This window comes from Mirounga angustirostris, unplaced genomic scaffold (assembly GCF_029215605.1).
Source record: "Mirounga angustirostris isolate CCGP_5_RB_7025 unplaced genomic scaffold, mMirAng1.0.hap1 SCAF_2, whole genome shotgun sequence".
Taxonomy (NCBI): domain Eukaryota; kingdom Metazoa; phylum Chordata; class Mammalia; order Carnivora; family Phocidae; genus Mirounga; species Mirounga angustirostris.
This window is the reverse complement of record NW_026991710.1, coordinates 91,901,562-91,925,029: the sequence shown is the minus strand read 5'-3', so window position 1 is coordinate 91,925,029 and position 23,468 is coordinate 91,901,562. Positions and strand designations below refer to the sequence as shown.

At 37.1% G+C, this 23,468-nt stretch overlaps 1 long non-coding RNA gene across 2 annotated transcripts in view; it reads left to right on the top strand.

Annotated features, from left to right (window-relative positions):
• The window catches only part of LOC135363630 (uncharacterized), a 605,080-nt gene that overhangs the window by 141,850 nt on the left and 439,762 nt on the right, over nt 1–23,468 (top strand). For both annotated transcript variants that reach the window (XR_010409495.1, XR_010409496.1), the window contains exon 3: nt 12,815–12,892. This is a non-coding gene — a long non-coding RNA (uncharacterized LOC135363630). The remainder of the gene's footprint in view (nt 1–12,814; nt 12,893–23,468) is intronic.

The window sequence follows — 23,468 nt, the reverse complement described above, 5'->3', positions numbered from 1 at the left end:
GGAAATTATAAAAAATTTTATAAAAGTAATTGATAAGACGTTGTTTGAAAAAAGAAAGAAGAGGATTAAAAAAAAAAAAGAAAAAAAAGGGAGAGAATGTGGTCAGGCAGGGGAGTAGAAAGAAAACATACAATAGAGATTTAGGGTATATTTTGATCTGTTAGAAGAAATGATCTCAAAATTTTAAAGAGAGAACAACTTATATATATATGCCAAAAATACAGGTAACTACTATGAAGGAATAGAATATGACTATAAAAATGAAAAATAAAAATGAAAAATAAAAATTTTTTTTAAAAAAGGGATTGATAAGATGTTGGTTGAAAAAGGGAAAAAGAAAAATTCAAAAAAAAAAAAAAAGAGAAAAGACAGTTAAAAAAAAATTAACTTTGAAAGACTAAAGAATCATGGTAAAAAAGCCATGAATTCTATGTGCAGTATTCCCCTAGCGCTGGAGTTCTGCCATTCTCATTGATCGGTAAACTTGGTCTTGGCTGGCTGTTCTCGCTGATCTTCTGGGGGAGGGGCCTGTTGCCGTGGTTTCCAAATGTCTTTGCCGGAGGCAGAATTGCCCCGCCCTTGCCCGGTCCGGACTAAGTAATCTGCTTGGGTTTGCCCTCGGGAGCTTTTGTTCCCTGCAAGCTTTCCGTACAGCTTTGGAGGCGGAGAGTGACAATGACGGCCTCCCAATCTCTGCCTCGGAGGAGCCGAGAACTCGGGGCCCCGCTCTTCAGTGAGCCCCCAGAGAAAAGCCATCAGTCACTCCCATCTCCCTGGTCTCTGGCCGCACTCCATGCTCACCCAGCCTGTGACCGCTCGATTCTATCTCTGGCACCCGACCCTGTGTGGAGTCTCCAAACCCAGCAGATCCCTGCGGTGCGCTCCCGCACCTCTCCTCCCAGGGGAAAAAGGTGAGTCTCCCTGGCTCTGCTGCTTGTCGGGTCCCTGCTGGAGGAGCAATGGCCTGACTATGCCGCGGATCACGGTTTATGGCAACCCCGAGCTGAGAGCCCGCGACTGGGCTCCATCTCTGCAGCTGGCTTCCCTGCTCCGATCCCTGGGAGCTCTGCTGCACTCAGGCACCCCCGGTCTTTCTGTGACCCTGAGGGTCCTGAGACCACACTGTCCCACGAGGGTTCCACCCCCCGCTTAGCCACTGGAGTGACGTCCCTCAGCGGAGCCGACTCTAAAAGTTCTGATTTTGTGCTCCACGGCTCTATCACTTGCCGGTAGCGGCCGACGGAGGCCCCTCCCCCGCCGTCTATCCTCCCCATATCGCCTCGGATTCACTTCTCTGCACGTCCTACCTTCCAGAAAGTGGTCGCTTTTCTGTTCAGAGAGTTGTTGCTCTTCTTTTCTTCGATCTCCTGTTGAATTCATAGGTGTTCAGAATGGTTTGATCCCTATCCAGCTGAATTCCTGAGACCAGACGAAATTCAGGTCTCCTACTCCTCCGCCATCTTGCTCTGCCCTCTCTCAAGTGCCCTCCTTAATGCCCATCCCCCAATTACCCTATCCCCCCAACTCACCTCCCCTCCAGCAACCCTCAGTTTGTTCTCTATAGTTAAAGAGTCTCTTATGGTTTTCTAAATATAAAATCATGTTGTCCACAAAAATAGTGACAATTTTAGTACTTTTTTCCCAGTTTGGATGCCTTTTATTTATTCTTCTTGCCTAATAGCTCTGGCTAAGACTTCTAATACCACGTTGAATAAAAGTGTCAAGATTGAGCATCCTTGTCTTGTTTCTGATCTTAGAAGAAAATATATCAGCTTCATACCACCTACTATGACATTAGCTGTGGGCTTGTTGTATATGGCCTTTATTATGTTGAGGTACATTTCATCTATACCCACTTTGTTCAGAGATTTTATGTAAATGGCTGTTGAATTTTGTCAAATGCTTTCTCTGTATCTATTGAGATGGTCATATGATTTTTCTTCTTAATTTTGTTAATGTGGTGTATCACATTGATTGATTTGTGGATGTAGAACCATTCTTGCATCCCTGGAATAAATCCCACTCAATCATACTAAATGATCCTTTTACTGTATTGTTGAATTCAGTGTGTTAATATCTTGTTGAGATTTTTTATTTGTGCTTATCAGGGATATTGGTCTACAATTTTCTTTTTTGTGGTGTCCTTGTCTGATTTTGGTATCAGGGTAATGCTGGCTTCATAAAATGAATTTAGAAGAATACTCTCTTCTTCAATGTGCTGAAAGAGTTTGAGAAAGCTAGATATTAAATCTTTAAATATTTGGTAGAATTAGCCAGTGAAGCCATCTGGTCTTGGACTTTTGTTTGTTGGGAAGTTTTTGATTACTGATTTAATCTCCTTAGTAGTAAGTGGTCTATTCAGATTTTCTATTTATTCATGATTAAGTCTTGGGAGATTGTATGTTTCTAGGAATTTATACATTTCTTCTAGTTTGTCCAATTTGTTGGTTTATAATTGTTCATAGTAGTCTCTTATAGTACGTTGTTTTTCTGTGGTATTAGTTGTAACTTTTTCATTTCTGCTTTTATTTGTTTGAACGCTCTCTCATTTTTTCTTGATGAATCTAGCTAACAGTGTTTGTCCGTTTTTAAATTTTTTTCAAAGAACCAGCTTTACATTTCATTGATCTTTTCTATTGTCTTTTTAGTCTCTATTTTATATATTTTTACTCTGATCTTTCTTATTTACTTCATTCTGTTAATTTTGGGCTTCATTTGTTCTTTTTTTTTTTTTTTCTAGTTCCTTTAGGTGTGAAGTTAAATAATTTGTTTGAAAATTTTCTTGTTTCTTGAGATAGGCCTGTATCACTATGAACTTCCCTTTTAAAGCCACTTTCACTGCATCCCATAGATTTTAGTAAGTTATATTTCCATTTTTATTTGTTTCAAGGTATTTTTTGATTTCTTCATTGATCCATTGATTGTTCAGTGGCATGTTGTAATCTCCACATATTTGTGATTTTTCTCAGTATTCTCCTTGTAATTGATTTCTAGTTTTATACCATTGTGGTCAGAAAGGACACTTGATATGATCAAATTTCTTAAATTTATTGAGACTTGTTTTGTGGCCTAATGTATGATTTATCCTGGAGAATGCTCCATGTGCACTTGAGAAGAATGTGTCTTCTGCTGTTTTTGGGAGGAATGTTCTCTGTATATCTATTAAGTCCATCTGGGCTAATGTGTTGTTTAAGGCTGATGTTTCCTTATTGATTTTCTGTATGGATAATCTATCCATTGGTGTAAGTGGGACATTAATGTCCTCTGCTATTTTTGTATTGCTGTCAATTTCTTCCTTTAGATCTGTTAATATTTACGTTATATATTAGGTGCTCCTATTTGGATGCATAAATATTTACAAATGTTTATTTTTTTGTGGGATTGACCCCATATCATTATGTAATGTTCTCTCTTATCTGTTATTACAGTCTTTGTTTTGAAGTCTAATCTTACTTGATGTAAGTATAGCTACCCCAGCTTTCTTTTGATTTCCATTTGTGTGAAATATCTTTTTCCATCCCTTTGCTTCCAGTTTGTGTGTGTCTTTACATTGGAAGTGAGTCTCTTGTAGGCAACATATAGATGGTCTTGGCTTTTGTTGTTATTGTCATTTTTTTGCTTTTTATCCATTTAGCTGGTCTATGTCTTTTGATTGGAGAATTTAGTCCATTTACATTTAAAGTAATTATTGATAGGTATGTACTTATTGCCATTTTGTTAATTGTTTTCTGACTATTTTGTAGTTTCTCTCTGATCCTTTGTTCTTATTTTGCTCTTTTCTGTTATGGTTTGATGACTTTCTTTAGTGTTATGCTTAGATTCCTTCCTTCTCCTGCTCCTTTCCCCCCCATCATCCCCTCCTCCTCCGTCCTCCTCTTCCTACCCCTCCTCCACCCCCTTCTCCTCCTTCATCTTCTCCTTCCCCTCCTCCTCCTCCTTCTCCTTCTTCTTTTTTAATCACCTATAAGTTTTTGCTTTGTGGGTTATCATGAACTCACATGTAATAGCTTAACTAGTCTATTTTAAGTTGCTAGAAACTTAAGTTTGAGTACATTCTAAAACTTTACTCTTTTACTCCCCCCCCATGGTTTATGTTTTGATGTCACATTTTACATTCTAAAATTTTGTGTATTCCTTAACCGATTATAGTAATTATAGTTATTTTTACCTATTTTGTTTTTTAACCTTTATACTAGCCTCATAACTGATTAATTCACTACCTTTGATATATATTTACTTTTACCAATGAGATTTATACTTTCATATATTTTCTTGCTATTAATTAATGTTCTTTTCAGCTTAAGATGTCCTTTAAACTTTTTTTTTTTTTTTTTTTTTTTTTTAAGGCTGGATTAGTAGTGATGAATTCCTTTATCTTTTGTTTGTTTGGGAAACCCTATCTATCCTTCAATTCTGAATGATAGCCTTTTTTGGGTAAAATATTCTTGGTTAGAAGTTTTTCCCTTTCAGCACTTTGAATATATAATTTCATTCCCTTCTGGCCTGCAGTTTCTGCTGAAAATTCCTCTCAGTCTTGTGGAGATTACTTTGTATGTAAAAAATTGCTTTTCTCTTGCTGCTTTTAAGATTTTTTCTCTATCTTCAACTTTTGACATTTTAATTATAATGTGTCATGGTATGGATCTTTTGGGGTTCATTTTATTTGGAATTCTCTGGGTTTCCTGGATCTGGATGTCTTTTCCTTTCCCAGGTTAGGGAAATTTTCAGCCATTATTTCTTCAAATAAGTTTTCTCTCTCACTTCTCCTTCTGGGACCCCTATAATGCAAATGTTATTTTGCTTGATATTTTTCCATAGGTCACATAAGGCGTCTTCACACTTAAAATATTTTTTTTCTGTCGTTCTGTTTGTGTGAGTTCCACTGTCCTCTCTTATAGATCACTGATCCTTTCTTCTGCTTCATCTAGTCTGACGTTGAACCCTGGTAGTGTATTTTTCAGTTCACTATTAAGAACTGAAGACAGCTCTGTGACTTCTGTTTGGTATTTTCTTATATTTTTCTGTCTCTTTGCTGAAGTTCTCATTGTGTTTATCTATTCTTCTCCCAAATTCCATGAGCATCTTTATGACCATTACTTTGAATTCTTTATCAGATAAAGTATTTATCTCTGTTTCCTTAAGGCTTTTCCCTATAGTTTTATCTTGTTGCTTTGCTTAGAACATATTCCTCTGTTTCCTAATTTTGCTTGACTCTGTTTGTTTCTATGTACTAGGAAACAGCTATCTCTTCCAGTCTTTAAGAAATGGCCTTGTGTAGGAGATGGAACTTATCTTTCAACCTTGCCCTAGCTCTTGGTTGTCTCTTAAACCCTTGTAATTGTCTAAGCAGCCTGATTTATTCTTAATAGTTCCTAGTTGTTGAGGGTGTGCCAAGACCTGTCAGTGTTCCAAAGAGAGGACTCTCAGTCAACACCTAGTTTCAGACTAATTGGAAGCCAGACCCTCAGGCAGAAACTTTTAAAGTATACAAATATATACAGTTCATTGGTACCACAATCAAACTCTGCCAACCTCCAGATCAGACCAATCTAGAGATGTCTCCTGGGAGACAGTTGCAAAACTTGGAGCTTCAGACAAGTGTATAAACTCCTTTCTGGGAGACACCAGTGAGTTGTAATGAGGTCTAGGGAAAGCACAAAGATGGTGTCCCTCCACCTACACTCCATGAGAGCACTTTTGTAGCCTATAGATATGTGACAAACCTGAAGTCTGCCCCTCAGGCTGAAGATCCAGTCCAAGTAAATATGCCTTTTTCACAAAAAGTCTGGGGGTGTGTTTCAGTTTGTTGTCTGTGTGGTGCCCTGGGGTGCTAGTCTGGTAAAAGTGGTCTCTCTGATTGTTATAGTCCTGTGGGACCCAGGAATGCAAGCCTCTCCCTGGCCACCAGAGCCAAGTGATCAAGGGGTATCTCTTACTTTCGACTGCACATGCTCCCTGGATTTAGCAAGGCAGCTGAAGAGTGCAGCACTGGGGCCTGCCTGCTTTCACAGGGAGTTAGGAAAATGCAGGGTTAAGATGCACGTATTTTCTTTAGTGAGGCAGTGGAAGAGCACTTGGTCTGGGCACATCCATCAAAATTATCATGGTAGAGGGAGAGCACAAAAATGGTGCCTGCCAGTGTCTCCAGCTCTGGAGAGTGTCCCAAATAGGCCCTTTCCCCTCTGGCAGATGCTATAAGATTACCAAATGAATCATCTTCACATATAGTCTAGGTGCTTTTCAAACTGCTCATTTTGCACTGGTCCCTGGGGTGACTGAGTCTGTACTCAAGCCCTTTAAGAGAAGTTTCTCAGTTCCCTACTGTCCTTTAGGTCTCCTGGATGTGAGCCCCATTGGTTTTCAAAGCCAGATGTTTTAGGGTCTCATTTCTCCATTATAGGTCCTGGGTTGGAGTGCCTATGGGGCACAAACCCCTCACTCCTCAGAGAGAAGCTCCAGTTTGTAAGATCCTTTCTGATTGAGGGATGCTGTGCTGGGGGTGGGGTTTTTGGCAAGACTACATCTCTGTCTCTCCTAACCATCTTGATTTTACTATTTGTTGTGAAGGATGTGTTCAGCTAGTTTTCAGATCTTTTTCAAAGGGAATTTATTCTTTTTTTTTTAGGATTTATTTATTGATTTATTTGACAGAGAGAGCGAGAGTGAGAGAGGAAACACAAGCAGAGGGAGTGGGGGAGGGAGAAGCAGGCTTCCTGCAGAGCAGGGAGCCTGATGTGGGGCTCCATCCCAGGACCCAGGGATCATGACCTGAGCTGAAGGCAGATGCTTAACGACCGAGCCACCCAGGTGCCCCCAAGGGGAATTTATTCTATATGTAACTGTAGATTTAGTGTATCTGTGGGAAGAGGTGAGTTCACTATCTTCCTATACCATCATCTTGAACCATCCCCTAGTAATCAGTTTTATTAAGTTTTAGAGAGAAGATGGTTTAGGAGCTATTTTATGGTATGTAATTGTGGAAGCATGTTTTCTGGTTTTTCAAATCTCAACTCTCCCATTTACTAGTTTTGTGATCTTAAGCAAGTTACTTAATCTCCTTGGGCTTTAGTTTCCCCATCTGTAAAATGGGATCTTGAAATATCTACTGCACAGGGTTGTTGTGAGGGTTAAAGTAGTAAATACATATAAAGCTTTTATAACTGAGCCTAGTTCACAATAGCACTTGGTAAATGTTTACTTGTAATACTTTTATTTTCACAATATACTCTGATAAAAATTTCCTCACTGTCCATTTTGTCAGTTATTCATACCATATAATATTTCCACAGGTTATTCAAAAACAGTAGTTTAATTTCTTCCATGATCTAATGTAAAATTATTTTTGCAAAATATCTGGGAAATATGCATTGAAAAGTGACATATATTTTATCTTGCTATGTATGTGTATGTGTCTGTGTGGTCACGGATGTGTGTGTGCATGAGAGACATGGTGTAAGCTGATAAGGTTCATCAATACCCTTAAACCTTGTTCATTTTTTAAAGTTTTATTTATTTAAGTAATCTCTACACTCCATATGGGGCTCGAATCAAAACCCTGAGATCAACAGTCAGATGCTCTTTCAACTGAGCCAGCCAGGCACCCCTAAACGTTGTTCATTTTTATGTGCTTTTTAAATTATGAAAATAATATACATTGACACTTGTCACCCACTCTATAGAAGTGAATGAACTCTAACCCCAAATTTGATTCTGATGTTGAGACTGATGATACCACGCATGCACCAAGTGGGTATGAAAAGATTTATTACTTGCAAATGAGCTTTCTGTGAAGTGTAGGGTTGGCTCCCAAGCAGGTCCAGAGATAGTGTGAAGGAGTAGGGAAAGGAGACTGGCTTAGCTTTTACTGTAGTTAGGGGATGGGTCTAGGGTGTGGGTTCCTGTGCATGGCCCAGGGATGATGTGGTTTGAACTTCCCACTGGCACCAAAGAGGGCAGCATCTGGTGTTTCTTATCAGCTTGAGGGGCAGAAAAGGAAGGGTGGTGATGGGCCTTAAGAGCTGTCAACAATCAAACATCATAAATGGAATCAGATTCTTTATTACAACTGTAGAAAACATGAAAGATAAAGAAATCCTAAAACAGAAATTAAAATTTTTGGTAATCACCCAATCTAGATACATTTACATTTTTTCTGTCTGGATTATTCTTGGTAATTTAAAAATCCTAGAACTTGATTTTTCTAGCTACACTTTAGCTTTTATGAATCATCATAAGCCTCACATTTTGTGTGTTGAACCAAAGAGAAAAAGCTATTTGGATTATAAATCTTCTGGAAAAATCAAATTGTTTTATGGGCTTTCCTCTTTTAAATTGCAAGCCATTTAAGATTATCCATTGTAATGTTTAACAAATAATATCGGTTTCAATGTATTGAACAAATGACAGTATAACTTCTGTTTGGAGCCAGAGAATCAACATCAGTCAGCCAGACAAAACCCATACTTAAATGATCTGAAGTGTTTGTATTCTTTTTAATCTTATTGATTGCCCATTTTTAGAGTTATTGTGTTTCATATTTCGATCTTTGTCATGCACTTTTTCTTTTTTTACTGGGCTGAATTTGGGTTAAATTGACTCTAGAGGACACTAAATGTAGTCTAGTTTTAAGAAATAACTTTTTTCCTCTTCATGGAAAAGATTACTCAAAAAATAGAAAATTGAAGCTTCCCTTGTCTAGAATAATGTAAGTTATTTAACAAAAAACCATGAACTTGTTGATGGCACAAATACAAGGTGCATTAATCAAATACTGAAAGTATTTTGTTTATATTTTAAAGGGTCTAATACATTAATCAAACCAGAAAAATTCCTAAAACTATTCTGGGTTATAAAGTTTAAAAAATTGAAAATATAAACTCTGTACATATATTCTAGAAACAGTTCTAACTGGCTTGTAGTAAGTCAAATGAAGCTTATAAATATGCCACTTAAGAAAAATTCTGTCATAAAATTACATTTATCCATTTATTTATTTATTCACAACATGGTTGTTAACTGCCTAGATCACAATAGTGACTGAAGTACAATCCTCAATTCAAGGAACTTTCACTCTAGTGGGGATAGCAGACAATTAAGCAGTCAAATACAATGGAGTGTGATATATATTGGGATAGAACAAACCAGAACCATGCTATTAAGTTTGTTGAAGGACTTATTGTTCCATAATACTCACTTTTCGTTAAGCTGTGTGACCTTGGTCTTTTTTTTTTTTTAACCTCTTTGACCTTTAGTTTTCTCTTCTGTTATATTTATCTGATTATACATGATTTATTGATTTTTTTTGGGTAAAGATTAAATAAAAAATATGCAGAGTACTGAGCACAATGCTTGTGTATATTAAGTGCTTGGTGAACAGTAGTTATTATTATCTCAAAATCCTGATCGTTGTACAAGTATTCATTTTAAAAAGACTTTTGAAATATCTTAAAATTGGTAAGGGTGAAATACAATTTAATTATGGTTTGGTTATGTCACTTACTCCCTTATACCAAACCCTTGGGTGGTTTTTTATTACTTATATAATAAAGGCCATTTACTTTTCTTGTATTTTGAGGCCCTCAATAATCTATCTCTCAAGGGGTGCCTAGGTGGCTCAGTCGTTAAGCATCTGCCTTCGGCTCAGGTCATGATCCCAGGGTCCTGGGATTGAGCCCCTCATTGGGCTCCCTGCTCAGCGGGAAGCCTGCTTCTCCCTCTCCCACTCCCCCTGCTTGTGTTCCCTCTCTTGCTGTCTCTCTCTGTCAAATAAATAAATAAAATCGTTAAAAAAAATAATCTATCTCTCAAGGTCCCTTTTTCAATAGGCTCTGCATATGCCTCTTCAGCTATTCCTTAAACATAATCTATACTTCACTGCTTCTCTTCCTGTACTCTTACTCTCTAATAATAATAGAAACTAATATTTTTTTGAGCACTAGGTAACAGGCACTGTGTAAAGTACTTTCCATGTACCATCATATTTAAAATTTATAGCATCCTTATTATGTACTCTTATGTTATCCTTGTTCACAAATGAGAAACTAGACCAAGTCATACAACTAGTAAGAAAGAGTGCCAGAATGCTGACCATCATATTGTGTTGCCAATTCTTAACTGTTGTACTCTTCTGCCCTCACCCAATCTGCTTGATGAGATTAATTCATTCTTCATGGCATTCTTGCAGTTACAGCTTCCGTAGAGATCTTCTCCCCTTGTCTTAGCTAAAGTTAACCTTTTGATACCACATACACCTTGAGCATAAGTTTAAACCTATGTTACAGTGTCCATCTCATTCTACTTTCTATTCCTGTTCTTCATGTAAATATTTCCTGAATGCCACCAAAACAACCTAAGAGTGGGTACCGTGTCTTAATTGGTTTTGTGCTCCTTGAGGGGCGGGGTGGGCATACAATATGTTTTATACTTCAGAAACAATCAATAGGTGTTTTTGGAGTTAAATTCAGTTACACTAAACTGTTCATCTGAGCTCTGAAAATGTTATATTATCCATGTTAAAGTGTCTCTAATGAGAATGGACTCAGACAGCAGAAGAGAACTTGTTAGATTTTATAGATTGTACAGATCAGTATGGTAAATTTTGTGTTAAAGATAAACACTTACCCTCAATAAATATGTGTTCAAAAAGTAGTGGATGATGTAAGGATTATAAAGGTCTCAATAGTACTGTTCTAGTTTCAGTAGTTCATGCTAGGACAATTACATTCTTCATGCCCAACCAGACTGAAATGTTAGACAGTAAACTTTGAGAGGCAAAACCATACTTGTCTTGATTACTAAGAATCCCCAATTCCTAGAACTGTGCCTGAATGGAGTAAGCCTTCAATTGATATTTATGTAGTTGACATTAATTAAACGTTTAGGCAACTTAAATCTTTGAGGAACAAATGGACTATCACTAAGTCAAATGATGAGTCAAATAAGGATATAATTCCAAAGACTACATTGCTTAAAATATGCCATTTAACTGGTAACTTTCCTTTCTTTTTATATTGTTATTCCAAGCTGGCAATTTAGATTATTATAATTCACAAGGTGTATATTCAGTTTTGTTTCTGAGTTATTGTCAAATGTATAGCAAACCAAAATGGAACATAATCATTTATCTGCAAGATTGCAATAACTAATTTTATGACTGCACCTTTCTCTTTGCCTGTCTCATATCTATAATCTTTTGTGCAGTTTCTGGAGCTGGACTCAGTGTAAATCCTTATCTGAAGGCTACACTTCACCACCAGCTTCCTTTGGAGTGAGCCTGGCAGCACCATTTCTAGTTGTGAAACTGACAAAATTCTGAGAGATAACCAGATGCATCAGTTACTTTCATCATTTATAAAAATAGGACTTTGAGCAGAACTTTTCCTGTGGCCCAGAATTACAGTGTGAGGACACAAGAGTAACAGGTCATTTTAATGATTTTTCCTAAAGAAAATACCTTTGTGGCATAAGAGTAGCATGATTTTCTTCTCTGACAAAACAATAACTCTGGGATTCAAGACTACTGCCTCCTGATGGAGTGACCACTGTTATCTGCTGGCTGGGGGAAGGTTTCACCACCTTGTCTCAAGTGAAATTGGGAGGAGAAAAGACAGGAGGATAGTGAATAAAAAAGAGTGGAAAGATGGATTTCTGGTCTAAGAAACCCTGTTCTCTTTTTCCTTGTTATCTTGAGGTTTTTGTGAATGTTCATAAATAAACGCATTTACTGAAACATTTCACAACGAAGACTAATGCAATGAGTTCATTGGAAACCCCAGGAAATATGAAATAGCAAAGGATTTCTCTCTTCGCCCTTTTAATTTGGTATGTGCTTCCCTGGCAGGTAGCCACATACTGCCTGGAGAACAGACTCTTTCAAACTGTCTTGTGGGAGCTTGTGGGTCCTCATTTATCATCTGGTTGTAGTCACAGAAGTGAAGAGCCAGCAGAAGTGAAAATAGAACTCTTTCCAAGTCACTGGAAGCCCCCCAAGAGTCCCTGGTAACAAATGGGAAACAGCAGCTAGAAAATGGATTTCTTGTAAAGGCAGACTCTCTAGGAGTCATTAAAAAGTTTCCATTTTCAAGTTCTGTCATCTAATGACTTTTTTTCCCCCCTCCAGAACATATATAAACTACCCACATTGTCATCAGGTATATTAAGTTTAAGTTAGATGTTTGCATTTTGTAATACTTAGAAAAGTCATTTCTTCTACTAAATGCTCTGCAAACAAAAAGCTACTTCCCATACCACGGACTATGTTATGGAAAGCTGTCTTCTAAGATTTTAGGACTTGATTGTTTAATTAAGAAGTCTGAGATAGTCTATATAAGCTGTAGTTATTGGATTCAGACCTTGTAGATTTCCGGATATCTTTAATAATCTTGTTTGTTTAGCTCATTTGTGATTTTCTTTTCTTTTTCTCTGGGCTCACAGAAAAACATATGAATAAGCAATTTATTGAAAGAAGATGATCTTATAAAAATGATTCTGAACATTAGCCTATTATCATTATCATTCTTTGAACATGAACCTTAAAGATTTTTTTTTCCATTGAAAATTTTTTGGTGTTGTGTTGCCTTTAATAGAGAAATGTCCCACTGTCCTTGGCTTACTTATTCCTCCACCCCCACTCCATCCCTCGACACCTCCTTCACCCCATGGAGTCTGCTGCCTCTATCATCTTTCTGTGGTGCTGAATGTATATAGCTTCTGAAACACTTTGGAATGAAAGGTGCTATGAAATTGTAAAGTGTTTTTATCACAGAGTTCTGCCAATATGTCTCGATCTTGACGTGCAACACCTCTGCTATTTCAGTGTTGTGACGGGGACACAGCTGGTCCTGAGAAGGCATCATACTCAGACAAGCATGTGAGATTGCATTCATTCCTGTTGGTGAGTCCTAAGCTTTAGAGCATCTACCACATTAAACATATGTGGGCAATACATAGAAAGAAGGTTAGTGCTTTGCTACTTAAAGTGTGGTCTATGACATCACCTAAGAATTTGCTAGATATATAGGACCTCAGGCCCTGCCTCAGGGCTTCTGAATCAGAATCTGTATTTTAACAGGATCTATGCTTTGCCTAGTTTGAGTTAGGTTTCTGCCACTAACAGAGGAAGCAAAGGTTCTCTGTAACACCCATAGCTGTAAGAAAAGGAAGGTTTTTGTGAGAGGATTAAGCTTGCAAGTTCAAGTATTAGCTTATAACACAAGAAAACTCAAAGCAAATTCTGTTGTTCAGCATTTTATACCCTAAACTCTCTAGCCTTCTTTCTTTGTATATAAGAAGAAAAAATTCTCATGAGATTTTTGAAAGTTTTAAATGAAAAAATGAATATAAACACCAAACATGGTGACTTACATATAGCAAATAGTCAACAAATGTTATAGACAATTTTTATTATTACTATTATTATTATTATTATTTTTATTTTTATTATATCTCCTTCGATGGGATAGACTCCCTTTAGGCCAGGGATCTGAATTCTACTTTACCCTTCTGAGTCAATAACTGGCTTGAGTTCTGTAATGCATATTTAGCTAGTTTTTTTTTGTTTTGGTTTGGTTTGGTTTGGTTTGGTTTTTTCTGGTAGACTTTATTTTCTCCTTAGTGAGAAGAACAACAAAAGATACTCAATCTGGGTAGGAGCTCTAGGTGCATAAAGGGTTACAGAAAACTCCTTTTGGATTTTCTCTTCTACCTCAATTCTGTTCTTCTGTACAGCCCACTGGCCATGGGTGTGGATAGCAACTCACAGCTAATAGCTTATAATGACTCCTCTTTTGGTGTCATTGGCCCCCAGGAACATTCTCAAATAGTTTTTGTTTCACTAGCTAGAAGCCTCAGGGTATTTTTCTAGAATGCTCACAAAGAAGTCTTCCTTGATTATTGGATTGTTAGTTTTCAAAGTAATAACTCCTTTGAGGAAATTGTTAAAAGCCCTTTTGCCTTGGGCAAATGAGCATATGACACCATATTTCTGATTGTTACTTCAATTTCTTTCTATGTTTCCTTAATATGAGCATATACACGTTGACTCTTTGGCTTAAATTAGGATACATCTTCCCAAGAGGGCACCTACAGGTTACTGTAAGGTAGCCTCTATCATTGACTTTAGCCAAAGTCTGAGTTCAGTAGTTGAGCACTTGCTGGTATCCTCAAATGCTTCTTTATGTGTTATTCATAGGGCAATGGTGACAACTTGGTAAATCGAATTAGTAGGTTTTTTTTTTTTTTTAAAGATTTTATTTATTTATTTGACAGAGAGAGACACAGCGAGAGAGGGAACACAGGCAGGGGGAGAGGGAGAGGGAGAAGCAGGCTTCCCGCAGAGCAGGGAGCCTGATGCGGGGCTCGATCCCAGGACCCTGGGATCATGACCTGAGCCGAAGGCAGATGCTTAACGACTGAGCCACCCAGGCGCCCCTGAATTAGTAGTTTTTAAGAGAAGATATTAAATTAAAGTTTGATACTTATTCTGTGCTGCACTTTCCTCTCTTATAGAATAAAAAATGTTTTAAAATTAATGATTCTAAGGGTGCCTGGATGGCTCAGTCGGTTAAGCATCTGCCTTTGGCTCAGGTCATGATCCCAGGGTCCTGGGATCGAGCCCCGCATCCGGCTCCCTGCTCCTCGGGGAGCCTGCTTCTCCCTCTCCCACTCGCCCTGCTTGTGTTTCCTCTCTCGCTATATCTCTCTCTGTCAAATAAATAAAATCTTTAAAAAAATAAAATTAATGGTTCTAAAAAAAGTAGAAAAAACATCTTCTGAATCAATAAATACTAATTAAAGTTTGCTTAAAATTGTTTTATTATTGTGTGTATTGGATTATGTGATGGTATGGTAATGGAAATTCCATTTTCTTTTTAATTTCATGCATATTTGTTGATTGACTAGTTTATATGACACCCAGTGCTATAGGAGATACAAAGTTGAATGATTTGATTCTTGCCTCCAGATGTTTAAACTTTTAAATAATCTGACATATAACCATGTCACATCAAAGAAAGCTTACCCTGGTATATACCTATGTTGAAGGAGGTCATCAAGAGGACAGGACCACCAGTTGACCCTCAAGTTGGATCCAGGCACTTGGAGACTCCTCACCCTCTCCCGTATACTTAAAGGCTGCCTCAAGGACACAGCCTTGAGAAAGTAATGTGTTGTTGAGACCATATTCTGTGACTGAATCCAGTTAAGGCCTCTATATAAACTGTAAAGATTCTGGTAGGTGGGGTGTAGAGATGTACTCATCTTGTGGCCACCCAAGACAAGCCTTATAAGTAAGTTCCCTTGCTAAACCTGCCACCTACCAATCTGGAGTGTTCTGCCTTTTTTCTTTGGTCTCTCCTTGCCCTCCATGCACCGGGCCAGTTTCAGATTTCACCCGGGAAATTCCCAAGTTTTTGAACCAACAACCTACTGCTATAATGCTGGAGTAACAATATAATAGACATTCATACAGACTTTTAGATAATGCTCTTTGGACTTACTACTTCCTCTCCTATCATTAGCATCATGGGGACCTATAACATACATAGTTTTGTTTATACTGTGGTTCTTTTTAATTGTTAAGTACAACTTGGGAATTATAAAATTGAGGGGAGAGACACTTTCTTTACAGGCATTCTATATAATGTAGATAAGTAGATAATATGTATGAGGTATGTGAGTAGTATACATGTTAACTAATTATTAGCCAAAATGGTTGGAGGCAGAGTATGGTATAGTACAGTGTCTCTCAAACTTTTATTTTATTATTAACCTCCTAAGTAGAAAAATAAAGTTAAATTTAAATTTTTTTCAATAAGAGAAATTAAATATTAAAGAATAAGATTTCATCAGCAAAGTTGAACTTTGGAGGGCCAAAACCCATTGTAATATGTGAGAATCTTTTGATCTTCACTTTCTTTAATTTTTATTTCCTTGGAGGTGATATTATCTCCACTGAAAATGTATGGCATAGTGGAAAGAATAGGTTTTTTATTTATTGATTGATTTTTTAAAAGATATTTATTTATTTATTTGACAGAGAGAGGGAGGGAGGGTGAGAGAGCACAGAGGGAGAGGAGAAGCAGACTCCCTGCTGAGCAGGGAGCCTGAAATGGGGCTCTATCCCAGGAGCCTGAGATCATGACCTGAGCTGAAGGCAGCTGCTTAATCGACTGAGCCACCTAGATGCCCCAGAATAGGTCTTTTAGTGTCAAACAGACATGGATTCAAATACCAGCCCTGCCATTTATTAGTTGATGGCATTGGGAAAACAACCTAAACTTTCTGACCTTTAGTTCTCCATGTACGAAGTGAGAATAATAATAGTTGTGAGGATTAGATAAAATGTTGGCAAAATGCTTGGCATTTTAATATGTGGTAACAATTACTAATAAGGTTAATTAGTCTGAATATCATTCTCTGACTTTGTCAGACAATGATGAAAGTAAATATCTAAGGTGGTATGTTAATCAATATTCCTATAGACCAGTAGTTTCCAAATTTGGTTGCACATTGGCATCATCTCAGGATATATTAAAAATCTCCAAGCTCAGGCCACACTGGGACCAGTTGATTTGCAGTCTCTGGGGTAGAAGATAGGCATTGGTATGTTTTTAAATCTCCTAGATGATTTCAATGTGAAGACAAGTCTAAGAATCACTGCTTTAGATAGTCAGTCTAAAGTTTGAAGATAGCTAGATAGCTGTAGCATTCACCTCAAGGACATGTTACCTGAGATTTAAAAATAAAATATCATAGAGTAGTCGAAGGAATTGCAGTTGCTTGGGATTATCCTAACACTAAATAAATTGCTATTAGAAGAATGCTTTTTTAAAAAATTAAATAAAATATGTTAATAACATATGCCTTAAAAACAGGTAGTTTTGAGTTTCAGAAAACCGTAAGTAAGTAACCCCACAGGGTTCACAGTCTTTGTGGCATGTGGTATTTCTCTTTGTGAAGGGAAAGGCATATTTTCCAACTTGAGGCATACCAGAGCCTAGACAGCATGTCACAGCTAAGAAGTAGGCTTATGATATACTTTTCCTTTTATTGAGAGACATGTCACATGTCACAAAATATTGTGGCTTAACTATAACTAATTGACATTGACCAGGTGAAGGAAAATATTCCATTTTAATAAGAGTGAGAACAAATACTATGTTTTGCATGTCACATACAGCATGTGAAACTATTCTTACTGTTTTTATTCTTAGTGTTCCATGGTTTGGTTTCTAGAGTTTCAGTTAGTGATGCTTGTCCATGGGGTGATAACCTAATTTTCATCAGTGGGTTGATGCTCTGTCAACAGAGGAATGTCCTAAAGACCTATTACAGAATAGATATCTAATATGAGATATGTGGCAGACAAAAATGTCTGCGACAACACCCTGCAGAGTATTCATTGCAGATGACATGCTTGTTCATATAGGGGGGAAAACAGCTTTAAACTCAGATCTGTGAAGATGGATGGACCAAATAAGCTAAATAAGATACAACTCAGAGATATAAAAATATTTAAGAGATACAATGAGTAGCGTATTAGACAAATTATTGCCTATCATAGAAAGTAATTCATCATTGAATAAAAGTCTGATGCGTTGAGTAATTTTCTGGGACATATCACCACTTAATTTTGATTTTTGTTGAAATTTAGGGATTGCTAATGAGATTGAACTGGAAGGGAACCCTTTAGACCTGACTAGTAGAGCTGGTGCGAGAATTGATCAACAGGAGGTCTTGACCCAGGATACGCAGAAAGAGCCAGAGAGAACAGTAGAAATTGTTTTCTATTTAGATCCATCACAATGCTATCACTGTCTTCCCAGATAGTGACACTGTTTTAAAAAATTATTCAGTTAAAGTTTCTGGTATAATACAAACATGTGTTTGTAATCCAAATCTAAGAAAGTCCTTTAACAGAGGTAAAAATTAGTTTTGACAATAGGGAAGTATTTCCAGTACTTGAGAAATTATGATTTCACAAAATTAAAAATCTGATTTTAGTGCATGAGGCAGTTTAAATATAAGTCAGTTTCTACATATCAACTTTTTCTGATAAATATATGAGATAAATATAGAGTATGAGATTATATAAAGTATGAGATATATAAATTATTTGCTTTGAGTTTAGGGACAAAACTGAACATAGTCATTATAAACCTCTATTACACTCTATTAATTTATTCTTTCTCTACTTGTTTTGTGATTATATTATTATTTTAATTTACATTTCTAACATTTATATTGAATTTTATTCATGAGTAATTAATTTCTTTCTTGTAATTTTTTTTTTTAAAGATTTTATTTATTTATTTGAGACAGAGAGAATGAGAGAGAGAGAGCACATGAGAGGGGGGAGGGTCAGAGGGAGAAGCAGACTCCCTGCCGAGCAGGGAGCCTGATGCTGGACTTGATCCAGGGACTCCAGGATCATGACCTGAGCTGAAAGCCGTCGCTTAACCAACTGAGCCACCCAGGCGCCTCCCTTGTAATTTTTTTTACCAATAGTTTTTAGATTTTAAACGACTTCTCTTGCTGGTTGGATAGCTAAAGGACATGTCATTTGAAATTTAGCATTTGCAATTTCTGGGTACTTGTATAATTTCATTAATTGCTTGTTGTCTTAAAATATCTTTCCATGAAAAAGAGCTTTTATTATTTATGATGAACAGTTGACCGTTGCTTTTTGTGGATGAAATTTCCTGAGGTTATTACAATTGCCAGAGAAATTAGCCTTAATCATAGAAATTGCCATATATGGGAACTAAACAGCTTGCCTTTTATTACATGTGAAAGTAACTTGGGTTTAATCCAACAATAAGTCATTCTCATCATTTAAAAATGAAATATATCATCTCTGTTTCATTATAATTTTATTTTCAGTTCAGCTAAAAGTAACATCTTCCCATGATTATATAGAATCCTTAATTACTTATAATCTAAATGAAGTATTAGCAGACTAATTTCTCAATAAAACAGATTTTTTGAAAACTTAATTCATTCTGCCAGGAGCTAAAATACATCAAATATGTTGATACCTTCATGGAAAGGCATGATACCAATTCAAGCAATTAATGTATTTATTGAAATGACAAAGATGGTATTAATTTTCGGGAATAGTTGCTGGTGATGCAAGTTCTCTCTCTTACAAAGGTATGAACTTCTCAGGAAGAAGGACAATATATCACTCTTAAGTTTTATTTAAAATGTTATAGACCTTGTTCATTCATTGGTCATTCATTTAACACATATTTTTGCTATTATTTTCCAGCCTCAGTTTTGAGGTGTTCAGTAAATGTCTTACTCCATTCATATGGAATAAAACAAACACACCCACACAAACTCATACCCACATACAAACACACATTCATATATACATTTTTACACATGCAACCACATATGTCCTACTGTGTGCAGTAACTGGAGAAAAGAAGAGAACCTGTTTAGAGGCAAGGTCCTGAGAATGTACAGTGGGTTTGAATGCTCATTCTGTGGAAAAGAGCCGTAACTGTTTGGAATATAATTTAATTTGATGTGACATTCTATTTTATTCTGAGTTTTATAAAAATGTCTTTGCAGTAGTAACAAACACTGAGAACAAGGAAGGAAAATTATAGAAAATGCTTTTCTGATAATCTGGGATAGCTAATGTTCAGTTACTGAAAAGTTGCTCCTTTGCCCCCCAAAGAAGGTTTTCCCTAGTCAGTTGTCCATATTTAAAAAAAAAAATGTAACTATAGCAAAGAACTTCATCTTTTAGTACCTGACCCATCCTATTCAGTTAATACCCCAAATGAAGATCAAGTGTGTCTTTCTTATGGCTTTGATAGGAATAGAAAGAAGACATATACTACAACAACTACGGCTACAGCTACTGTGCCTCATGAAAGAAGCAAATCTGGAAAGGATATGAGGGTCAATTTTAAGGTGCTTAGAACTATTTGGGAAAAAAATGTGTTTCAATTAATGATTTTGTTTTGAGTTTTAGGTTAAAAACTTAAGTTCTAAAATTCTTCTTCCATTCCCTCGGTTAAATGCTAGTGGAGGGGGGAGTTGGAGTTGTGAAAGATGTTTCATTTAGCTAAGGTTTACTGAGAAGTAAGGTGATCTTAACAAGAACTGATTCAGTAGCAGAAAGAAGAGTGGTGTGGGGATGTCACCAGAATGAATTAGGCCTAAGGCACCTAAGTACAAAGCAAGGAGGTTTGGGGAAATATGAGACCTTGAGTGAATGTAATGAAAGTTTTCACACATGCACCAGAACCTCATAAACAGACGTGCCATTTCTGAGCCTCTTTTAATGAAACAGTGCTTCTTTTCTTGAGTATGTAGGTGGGTGAAGCAAAATATGTGGTAGTGTGAACCAGTCTGAACCAGCTGAGGTCAAGCATGAGGCTGACAAGTAGAGTTATATCTTAAAATGAAAACTAATAACTTTTAATGCAGAAATGTATCTCAAGGAAAAAAAAGAGAAAAACAAAAAATCATTTAATCTCCCTCCCCCGTAGGGCTAGACACTACTAACTTAGTGGTATTATAGCTTTCCAGTTTTCTTCCTACATGTAAATGAACCCACGTTCATTCGTATATATATATTTTATTTTACAAAATAAGACCATACTCTATATAACTGCTATGAAGCATGCCTTTCCCATTTAAAAATATAAATATTTTTTACATCAGTAAATCTATGATTAGTGGCTGCATACTAGTCTAATATCTTGCATAAAAATGGAATTTTTGCTTAATTCTTTGCTTTTGTACATTTGAATCGTACATTCTTCAGAAATTTGTTTATTTGTTTGATTTAAAGCAGAATTTCTCAACCTCAGCACTCTTGGCATTTAGGGCCATATAGTTAATGTTGTGGGTGTGTTCCATGCATTATAGGATGTTTAGCAGCATCCCTGGATTCTACCCACTGGATGTCAGTTGCACCTCAGAGTTTTAACAACCAAAAATGTTTTCAGACATTGCTCAAAGTCTTCTGGGTATGTGTGTGGAAAATTGCCCCCAGTTGAGAACCACTGATTTAAAGGAAGAATGAAAATAGGGATTAACGGATATATCTGTGGTATCAAAAATATATGAAGTTTGAAAATAGCCAAATTTGATTTCAAATTTTGGCTTTGCCATTTACTAGCTGTGTAAACTTGGTTATGTGAATTACAGAGCTAACTAAGATTTGGAATCATATTTGTTGAAATTTGAGGGGCGTTAATGATAATTCTCTGTATGCTCACATATCTCCTTTATAGGGTTATCATGGTTCAGTAGGTCCTGAAATGCCCCTGCCATAAATTCTCTGGATTCCAGCATTGTGTCTCCACAAGCACCCCCAAACAATGACCTCTCTGGAGGGTAGATAACATGCTAAGCTTTACGGGCAATTAACCTCTCAGCAAATTGTTTGATCACAGGGAAATACCATTAGACTGGGTACAAGAGTTGGGAGACTGTGGGCGAGGGACATGTATGAAGGTTTCTTGGTCTATAAGCATAAGAATTGACTCTGGCCAGCCTAAGCAGTTGGAAGGAAATTAGGAGAATTCTTATAGAATTGAAAGGAGTCCAACAAGCAACATGTGCAGAGAGCAGAAGCAGGGTGAGTCTCCCGTGTGTGAGGAATTTGTCATCATTCTTTATAGAGTGTTGCCATTAACGTGCTTCACATGTGCCTGTGCATCTTAGTTTAGAATTTCAAATTCTAATGAGAGATCACGGAATGGTCCAGTTTCAGTCTGATGTCGACTTCTGGAACAGTCAGCTATTTCTAGGGCATCCATGTCATATAAAGATGTGACCTCTCATCTTACACCCATGTTTGTGGCCATTCCCAAAGGGGAGAGAATTTTGTGCTAAGAAATTATTTCTTGAAGTATCTGCCACAGAGGAGCAAGAGAGTACAGGTTGGTGAAGGTAAGAGGCCTGGTTAGAAGGAAGAAAGGTCAAGGGCACCAACATAGTTCATTGACTTTGCATTTGCCTTTGAGATTAGTTAATGGATTTGCCTTTCATATTAAACTGTGAGCTCACTGATGTTAGGCGCCATGCTGACTTTTTAACAGCTATCTCTGGCTCACAGCCCCCAGTATAGTTACTGACAGTGGGCAGCTGCTCGATGTACTATCTCTCTCACAAAGCTTTCTCTAATCATTCCCTTGTGGATTCAGTTCATTTTCCTTGAGCTCATAATGTATTGTGTTCATATTTACCATTTTATTTAATCCTCCTACATTGAAATTGTTTTGCCACCTCCAGTAGACGTTGAGATCCCAGTGGGCTGGGGCTCTCACTATTCGTCTTAACTTCCAGAACTGTACCTGGCAAAGAGTAGATCTCATTCCACATTGATTGATTGAAATGCGTCAGATGTCTGTATTTGTAGTCTATCACATTTGGTCAGTGGTTCTCATCCATGAGCCTCGTATGTTGAGAATAAATGAACTTAGTGAATGGACTAATGAGCGTCTTGGCCAGCTCTGCGTATAAGGCTATAAAGCCCAACAACATGTTGTGATCAAAAATCAATTTCAAAAACGCAGTTCTCAAAGTAACCTTGGGGATTGATTACGAGCAGTGTTACTAGTATTGTTGCCATGATCAATATTAGTAATGACGTCTACATTTCAGGAAAATTTTGTTCTTGGGAAGTGGCCTGAAACAGCACCACTCAATCACAGTGTTGTGACACAGGTCAGAAATGAGGCTGTCATAAGTATTTGTTACCAGATACAGTTGAAGCTTGCAAATAATGTACATTTGAAAATATATTTAGAACAGCCTCAAGGTTATCTCTGTGATAACATCACTCTCACTCTCTTCCATGCTGATATGCCTTTTTGGAGGAGTGAAGTGCACTCTATCTAGTGTCAGAAGTTGTGTTTGGGAATATGTCTTACATGTGAGGCTCACATGTTGAGAACCACTGCCTAGGGTCATGGGTCACAGATATAGTCATTTGATGAATCTTATATATTGCCCCTTTATTTTATACACTTCGTATTTTTCTAGACCTTAAAAACATGGACCTGATAACTTTAACCCAAGGTCAGAGTAGAAAATATTTCCTAGAAAGAATGGCTGAAGAGATTGTGGATGCTACTTTCTTTATTGGTCCCTTTGAGAACCTGGGGATTCCACAGCCATGTAAATGTGGCTCTGTCTTTTCTCCTTTCCCCTCATAGTAGCAACACACATTCAGGGCTTTCCTTTCAAATATAATACCACTCTGGAAGTGGGGTTTTTATCATCTATGTGTACTGAGTAGGTGCAATCCAAAATTTACTTACCTTGAAAAGGGTTTTACTGCTGCCTTACTTAGTCCAAATAAATCTACCCATACTTCCCTAATTTTGGTCATGATATTTTTGCTTGAATCCATGGAAAGTCTGTATTTTTCACGTAAGCTCACCTCTTGGTGAGTGATTAAGAAGTCTGTCCTCCTAGTCCCAATTTTTATCTTTTCACTT